This window comes from Aedes aegypti, chromosome 3 (assembly GCF_002204515.2).
Source record: "Aedes aegypti strain LVP_AGWG chromosome 3, AaegL5.0 Primary Assembly, whole genome shotgun sequence".
NCBI classification, from domain to species: Eukaryota; Metazoa; Arthropoda; class Insecta; order Diptera; family Culicidae; genus Aedes; species Aedes aegypti.
The window spans coordinates 47,396,654-47,406,148 of NC_035109.1; the positions used below are offsets into that span (position 1 = coordinate 47,396,654).

Below are 9,495 nucleotides of genomic sequence, written 5' to 3' on the forward strand. Positions count from 1 at the left end.
ATTACCTATTCTCTCGTTATCTGGACCTAAACCTTCTTCCACAAGCCAACAGGGTATTGAACAAGCAAAATTTGAAATGATGATTGTTTCTTTTTTCCTATTTTTCCCTCTAGGACTAATAGTACATTAAAAATGATCCTAGCTCTTACAGCCAACTCTTTTGTTTACTTTCCTCTTGAATTCTTATCTAATATCTTATCTGATATGAACACTTTTATTACAGATTCGTTATTTTGACCTTATTCAGTGCCAACTATGCAATAACGATGAACGCTGCTAGAGTTCATATATCGAGTCATAGCCCTGACTGAACGCCACAAAAAGCCTCCACCACATCGTACACAAAACTTTATGCCATTTTCCCGTTTAAACTCCCCAATGGTGCTAGGACAGCATCTGCTAAAGGAGATGTTGATGACGATGGTGATGTTTCTTACTAGACGCGATTCTGTACGCGTGTTTGCGCATTCAACACATTTCACGGCTCACCCCATTCCAATATTCATGATACTTCGGGGGCGTTAAATTTCCGTGCCATATGACGCGGGAGATGAAAATGTTCGCGCATTTCTTTTTTTCGGCGGATGTTCGGCGTGTCATTCGAGTTCAGTGCGGTTTGGGTTGTGTCAAACCCATCAACTGAAACAAAAAGAAGCCGCATGCCGTATCGTGTGTGGTGTTTGTCGTTATATGTAATCCGTGGATCGCTATCAGTTGATTGTCAGGGGGTGATGACCGAGTCGAATTCAATGACATTGCAGTAAATTTTCCATCATGGAAAAACTAAAAAGACAAGAAGACAAGAAGACAAGAAGACAAGAAGACAAGAAGACAAGAAGACAAGAAGACAAGAAGACAAGAAGACAAGAAGACAAGAAGACAAGAAGACAAGAAGACAAGAAGACAAGAAGACAAGAAGACAAGAAGACAAGAAGACAAGAAGACAAGAAGACAAGAAGACAAGAAGACAAGAAGACAAGAAGACAAGAAGACAAGAAGACAAGAAGACAAGAAGACAAGAAGACAAGAAGACAAGAAGACAAGAAGACAAGAAGACAAGAAGACAAGAAGACAAGAAGACAAGAAGACAAGAAGACAAGAAGACAAGAAGACAAGAAGACGAGAAGACGAAAAAAAAGAGATGAAGAAAGGTTCTCAGCTGGAATAGTCCATGAAACCCACAACTTAATTTCGTTTGATTGCAGGGTTTACATTTGTACTTAATTAAAACGCTTCTCCACTTTCCTACGCCACTATTTCAAATGCTAAATCTCACTCAGATCCGGTAACGATGAACGGCAATCATCTCGGTTCATTGATGGAAACGATAATTTCTCGATTGATATTATTACAACTTGTTGTAGAGTAGAGCGAAAGTCGCTTCCTGTTCCCTCGGGCGATAGCTCTATCCCTGCGATAGACTCGTACTAGTTCCGCCGTAGAAGTATATTATTCCAACCAGCTTGTCAAACACGGAATAGAAAGCGTATGTCTCAGTTCCTAACGCTTATTTGCTCAAGTCAAAATCAGCAGTCAACGAATTTGATCTCGTCGTTTGACAAACCCGGCTCCGCCAGCTGACGTCCTCCCAGCGGCACTCAGTTAGCAAGGATAGATGGAGGAAAACTCGTCGACTTCTCGATTCGTCACAGTTGAAGCCACGGCAGCATATCGTCCCTGTCTGTGCAAGGTTCTCGGAATGGGTAAGTCGACTTTTCTAAGAGTGACGACGACAGCGGAGCAGGAGTTGGGGGCTTACATAATCAATGTCCGTAACATCACCGAAAAGGCACCATCAGCATGTGTTACATCTGCCGATATGATATTGGTTTGGTTTTGAAACGGAATCGAAATCAAGAAACACACTGAGTGAGTGTGTGCGGTTACGGAATGGGATGGAACGAACTTGCTTTTCTTCAAACGGGCTGCCAGAGTAGGGTTACTGAAGCCAATGTTTGAAATTGTTGGGTAGGTTTTGTTGAATTATTGGGCATATATTATTATAACTAGTATTAAAAAAATCTAGTTGATGTTCTAGTAACCATTGTTACAGCCTCCACGCAATAGACAACATCTAAATTCCAAGCAAATATTATAATATATTGAAATCAGGTATTCCAAAATACACTCTCATTTGATTTTGAAGCACGATCAAAGCAAGCGAATAAACACATTACATATGTAGCGGATCATGATTGACCATGTTTCACAACTTAATAAATAGCGACAGCGAACGAGAGCCCAAAGAGAGAGAGAGAGAACGATGATAAAATCAATTTCTCACGTTTATTTACCAATGGTAGGCGTTTCATTTTACTGACGTGATTAACGATCCTCGAACATATGATAGCAATACTGTCCCCCACGTGTGGAGCTTGCTAAACCCATCTAGTTTTATCATGCACTGTAATCCCTCCCCCCTCTAATCAGAACTGTATCAGAAGACGATAAACAGACTCTCATGATGTGCTGCTGATCATGAATGTTACAGAGAGCGATAAGTGAGAGATACTCTCATTTTTTTCAGCATTCAATTACTGGTTGGAATGATGAATTTTTCGAAAATAATAGGATTTGTTTTCAACTTATGTCTTGTAGTTTGCCATAAACTTCTGAATACTTTGGAATATTGTCTACAGATCTACAAGCGTAATCTATGTAAGGGATCTGGGGGTAAAATGAATACCCTAAGCAACTTTATTGTTTTCTTTTTTTGTGATTATCCTCGAAGCTTGACGCTGGAATTCTTGAAGGGGTTTCATATGAAGTTCGGAAAAACATCACTTATTGAACTCCTGAAGACATCATCCGATGAAGAAAACTTTGGGCAGATACCTGAATACATTTCTGATGGAGCAAATACTTTCAGTAGTACGAGCAGTATTGCTTGTGCTTGTGACAATTGCGAAATCATCACAACTTGATCAGTACGGTCGCGTGAGTTTGTTTACTTTAAACTTAAATCGAGTTATTTCTCTTAAAAATGGTCGAAATTAATTGAGATTTTCAAATCGTGATAGGTGCTAGAGGTTTTCCTAATAGTTCATGGTGTTATCCACTAAATCATAGACGCGAAAGTGAAGTTCTATTGCAAATTGTTAACGTGTTTTGTTGACATAGAAGACGCAGAACATCACTAGCACGGTACCCGCCGAGTTTGTGGTTTCCTTTTCGGCTGCATCTCGTCGACAGCATTAAAAACATCCAATAGTATTGGTTAGTCGCAACACGTCCTAGCCGGATGGATGGTCATCCCAGACCGCCCCCAAGTGATCTACCGGATAGCGGTCGGTCCTGACCAGGGATGTACCGGTTATTACCGACGAGCCCCTGGTGGCACCCGACGTGGCTTGCCTAAATCCACAGGCAAGTAAAATGTCATATCGCTCTACAGACCCAAGTCAGTGCCGCCCTCAAATATTTGCAGGTCCTACAATTGAAAGAATCGTGAGCTGAAATGTGCCGGGATAAGGATGGTAGCATCTTGACGGATGGACGCGAGATGATCGAAAGGTGGAAGCAGCACTACGATGAACACCTAAATGGCGCAGAGAACACAGACATAGAAAATCAGGCCAGCAAAGGCGATGACTACGTCAGCACTGCGGACAGTGGAAACCAACCAGCTCCCACGATGGGGGAAGTTAAGGATGCCATTCAACAGCTCAAGAACAACAAGGCCGCTGACAAGGATAGTATCGGAGCCGAACTCATCAAGATGGGCCCGAACAGGTTGGCCGCTTGCCTGCATCGTCTGATAGTCAGAATCTGGGAAACGGAAAAGCTACCGGATGAGTTGAAGCAAGGCATTACCTTCAAAGAGGGTGACAAACTGTAGTGTGGAAATTATCATGCAATCGCCATCCTAAACGCCACCTACAAAGTGCTATCACAGATTCTCTTCCGTCGTTTATCACCTATAGCAAACGAGTTCGCATGAAGTTATCAAGCAGGTTTCTTCGACGACCGCTCGACAACGGACCAGATTTTTTCCGTGCGGCAAATCCTCCAGAAATACCGTGAGTACCAGGTCCCTACGCACCATTTGTTCATCGATTTCAAGGCGGCATACGACAGTATTGACCGTGTAGAGCTATGGAAGATCATGAACAAGAACAGCTTTCCCGGGAAGCTCACAAGATTGATTAGAGCAACGATGGACGGTGTGCAAAACTGCGTGAAGATCTCAGGCGAACTCTCCAGTTCGTTCGAGTCTCGGCGGGGACTACGACAGGGCGACGGACTTTCGTGCCTGTTGTTCAATATTGCGCTTGAAGGTGTCATGCGGAGAGCCGGACTTAACAGTCGAGGCACGATTTTTACGAGATCCGGACAATTTGTTTGCTTCGCGGACGACATGGATATTATTGGGAGAAAATTTAAAACGGTGGCAGATTTGTTCACCCGCATTAAACGCAAAGCAACAAGAGTCGGACTAATGGTGAATGCGTCGAAAGTACATGCTGGCGGAACTGAGCGCTACAGGGCTCGCCTTGGAAGCAGTGTCACGATAGACGTGAATACCTTCGAGGTGGTGGACGAGTTCGTCTACCTCGGATCCTTGCTGACGGCTGACAATAACGTTAGTCAGGAAATACGAAGGCGCATCATCAGTGGAAGCCTACTACGATCTCCGGAAGAAACTGCGGTCAAGAATGATTCACTCCCGCACCAAATACACGATGGACAAAACGCTCATAAGACTGGTAGTTCTCTATGGGCATGAGGCGTGGACTATGCTCGAGGAGGACTTGCAAGCTCTTGGGGTTTTCGAACGCCGAGTGCTTAGGACGATTCTCGGCGGCGTGCAGGAGAACGGCGTGTGACGGTGAAGGATGAACCACGAGCTCGCTCAGCTCTACGGCGAACCCAGTATCGTGAAGATAGCTAAAGCTGGAAGGATACGCTGGGCAGGGTATGTTGCAAGAATGCCGGACAACAACCCTGTAAAGATGGTGTTCGCTATGAATCCGGTCGGAACAAGAAGGCGTGGGGCGCAGCGAGCTAAGTGGATTGACCAGGTGCTGTAAGATCTGGCGAGTGTGGGCCGCAGCCGAGGATGGAGGGAGGCAGCTGCGAATCGAGTTGTATGGCGTGGAATTGTTGACGTGGTTTTAATGTAATATGAATGTTATACCAATAAATGAATGACAATTGAAAGATTCTCCATTCAGCGACCAGACATGGTAATCGCCCTGCCTGTCGAAGCGTTGGTCAATTCTGAGATGTACGATCAAATCCATCGCACCACCGCTGTTCCATCAACCAGCTACGACGTACGACTACTGCTATATCCAGCGGTTCCTAACAGCAACAATAATCCAGCGGTTCCGAATAGCACTCCTCATCGTCAGGAGCACAACGACCAGAGCAGTACCAACACCAATGAACCTCTGGTAGCATCACCGATTGAATCGACTGGATTGCTAAGAATACTCATGCTTCAGTGGAATATCAGAGGTCTATTGCCTAATCATTCGGAGTTATCGCACTTCGTTAGCCAGAAGAAGCCAATTTCTTTAAATCTTCAAGATATGAAAACCGCAAGCGTGAAGCGTGTTTTGAGAAGAGAATATGAATGAAAATTAGCTGATCACAACCACGCTTGATAGGAGCAATTCTCGCTGAAACCAGGCCGCCATCGGCACCCATCGTTAGAATTCCAATTTTAAATCACTAATCGCTAGTTTTCGATAAAACTTAAGGGTGGTCCTTTCGGTTTTCTCAAATTGGTGGACCCCTCATACGCCAGCTAGCTAAACAGTTTGCGAAAAAGCCCATTTTTTGCTAAATATAGAGTATTTCTTCACGTGATATGTATCATATTTCGCTTGGAACACATAGCAAACTTAGTGGCATTGTATAGAGAACAGATATAGCTTTCATTTAAAGTTAAAAAAAAAATTGGCGGCCATTTTGAATTTGGCAGCCATTTTGTTAGAAAAATCGTTTTTTCACCATTAGCGCACCACTCGTTTTGAATTCTGAGATCACCATCAGAAAGATGAGGATTGCGTAAGATAGGCTAAAGAAACTAGGTGAGCAATGGTATTTACCCTATGAAATGAACGATTTTCTAAACCATGTTCTACGATTTTGACATATATGGCGAGTGCAATCAATGCAAACATTATTTTTTGAACAACAAAGAAACAAGTTTTCAATCGTGGGTGTTTTATTCGAGTCGAGTGAAGAATAAGAGTACTATTTTAAGTGAAAAAATCTGGCGGCCATCTTGGATTTTGACGCCATCTTGTTTTTAAGTAGTAGAATGAGTTTTCACCTTGTTAGCGCTGTTAGTCTGTGACATTTTTTGGAGAAGGTTTTCCAGCGATAAGGGTGCTTAATCGTTTCGGGTATCGACCGTGGTACTATCCTCGGCTCAAAGTGGATTGGACAGTAAAAGCGAGATTTCACCTTGTCCAAGGTGCTCACAAATCGCAGGCCATCTTAAATGAACACCTCAACAGTAAATATATGCAGCATACAAAAATCTACACTGATGGACTAAAGACGCGACAGGGGTTGGATGTGGAATAATCGGACCGAATTTTAAGATAGAAGGCCAACTTCCAAAATGCTGTTCTATTTTTTCTGCAGAAATGGCTGGCAATGGCTGTATATCATGTTGGTAATGCACCAACGGTTATTTCAACGGACTCAGCTAGCTCTCTCTCTCTCTCTCTCTCTCTCTCTCTCTCTCTCTCTCTACGCTTGATAAAGGAAGCACTATGCATCCTTTCATTAAGGCCATTGAGACATTTTCCGATTGCAAACAAGTGACTTTCTTATGGATACCGGGTCATTGCGCAATATCCGGAAACGTAGAGGCTGATCACGTAGCAAAGAAGGGAAGGACCTGTTTACCTGTTGAATGTGAAGTACACTCCAACCTCTTTTTACGACCGTTTTTTTACCGACGGTTCTTTTTCCGACCACTTTTTTACGACCGAAATTCAGATTAACGACCGTTTTTATAAATGATCATTATCTTAAAAAGTATTCAAAATAGAGGATCATGATGTTCAGCAAAATTGTTCAGTAGTTCAAGGGCTAACATATGGTGGTCATTAAATTGCGGAATTCTGCCACTAGGTGGCGCTAGTGAGTACTGAAATTTTGTTTTGCGGATATCTCAGGATCCTGACCACATAGAAAGATGGCGTCTTCGGCAAAGTTGTTCAGTAGCTCAAGGACCATCATTATAAACGCTACGAGGTTCAATATTTTGCCACCAGGCGACGCTAGTGAGCATGAAATGTTTGTTTTGCGGTTATCTTAGGATCCTGGCCACTTAGAAAGATGGCGCCTTCGTCAGATTTGTTCTGTAGCTCAAGCGCTATCATTATAAAAGCTATGAGATTTAAAATTCCGCCACCAGGCGGCGCTAGTGAGCATAGAGCTTTTGTTTTGCGAATAGCTCAGGATCCTGACCACTTAGAAAGATGACAGATAAAAGCTCAAGGACTATCATTATTCTAGCCAGTGTTGCGATGGATCTTCTTCGTGAACAATGATCGACGCATCTTCGTAATCCAACATTCGCCAAAATTCATTTTTCATTTTTGCGTCACGAAGAGCATCGCATTTCCCCATTTGCTTCCACTTCGGCTGCTCAAATAAAAAAAATATCTGAAAAACCTTAAAATTTGAATTTTTCTTTTTATGTTTTCAGACGCAAAACAAGAATGTAAGTGAGTTCCGCATTCCAAGCGTTCCTCCTCTGTGCGCATTTCACTCATTCAGTTTTGTTAACCACCGTTTGCACAAAACTGTGTACAGTCCCTTTGCACATAATCTGTGCTGCACGAAAAGAGGCCAATTTTGTGCGCTCGGCACTCATTTTTGAGCGGAGCAAGTTTAGCGTGATTGTTGCGAGCCCGCATGAAGATGATCGAAATGAATATTTTCCTGCTCTTCGCGAAGAGCAGGCAGCTTGGATCGTACCGTTCACATTACCGAGCGATGGAAAATCACCCGATGATAGCGTCGGGAGAAACAGCGATCCGAAAATGAAACACGAACGAAGGAAGCGCCCGAACGGTTGTTTGTGTTTATTCGCAGATTCTATTTTGATGCCTACGAAAATTCATCGTGCCTCGCGTTTCCGATCGTTGTTCAGCAACATTGATTCTAGCCGAGAGATTCGAGAATTTGCCACCTGGCGGCGCTAGTGAGCATGAAACATTTGTTTTGCGGATATCTCAGGATCCTGCACTGAAACTAACGATGTAGTAATCTTAATCATGACAATGTTGTTAACGCAACTATTTCAAGATATTTTTAAATAAAATGCAATAATATCAATATTGAGAACAATGTGGTTGAAATTACCATGTCCCAAGACTATAATACCGTGTAGTTTCAACTTTGTGGTTATGGTCAAAAGTAAAACTTCTTGAAGTCAAAATTGACTACATGTGTAGTGATGGGTAAAGGATAATGATTTCGATTTTACCATGGCCATGGTAAAAATTACAACATAGAAAAAAATCTCAAGCTCATCTCAGTGGAAGACGCCATTTTTGTCTATCGGTTCTTTTGCGTCTAACCATCTAACCGATGGATAATTTATTTTGTTATTGGAGGCAAACAATAATTCGTATTTCAAATTTAAATAAAGCCTTGCAGAAACGACAACCCAGAGATACTTGATGATCAAGATATTGGTGGTAAGTATGATTTTGCTTTGATTGGGAAACCCATAATCATTCCTTGTAATTTTAGCCCGTGATAAAAAATCCTAGAAAATGAATGTTACGAAATGGTTTCCCCATGGTACTGGAATGGCCCCCAGTGTTCGTACGCCGGTAACCGTAGCTTCCACCCGATAAAGTTATGCATCTTTTAGTTGGCGGTCATCACATCCAACGAGCCGGGCGTAGTAGTCAGCTAAGCACCAATTGAACCGACTGTGGATTGAAAACCGCTCTATTAGTGGCCTCGAAAGATCTCCAAGTTCTGCAGCAGTCACGAGCAGATCAACGCGTCACTGCATCTCCGCACGGCTAGCTGAACCTGACCGAAGAGGTGTGGATAAATTATCATAAACTTAAAAATATAATTAAGCAAAATTGATTAACTTAAAATTTATATTTAATTCAATATATACGCATTATGCTTCAAATAACGAATTTTGCAAAATATCGGAAGATCATACGATACAGATCAGATATTTTGCAAAAATTTTCATATCTGAATGCATTATGTGTGAATCTTTAGCATTTGATAATTTCAGATAAATACATGTTTTCTGTAAAATCCACTAAACGGCTTTCGTTATTTAAATGCAGTTGCTGGTTGAAAATTCCACTAAAAGTTGTATTCGTAGTTACCATGTCTTAATCAGTTAAATTCACCACACGATAGTTGTAACTTTAAATGCAAGAGATGGTTGAAAAAATAACTTTTAATGGCCATCAACATAACTACAAAACATGGTAATTTTTACTGATCTCTTTCCATGTTGCCGCCATGGTAAAATTGACGACAAAA

General features: G+C 42.1%; 1 long non-coding RNA gene across 1 annotated transcript; it reads left to right on the forward strand.

Annotated features, from left to right (window-relative positions):
* Window positions 1-8,253: 8,253 nt before the first annotated feature.
* LOC110679498 lies at window positions 8,254-9,265 on the forward strand. The gene is made up of 2 exons (XR_002502531.1): window positions 8,254-8,672; window positions 8,728-9,265. It is a non-coding gene; the product is annotated as an uncharacterized LOC110679498 (long non-coding RNA).
* The last annotated feature ends 230 nt before the right edge of the window (window positions 9,266-9,495 follow it).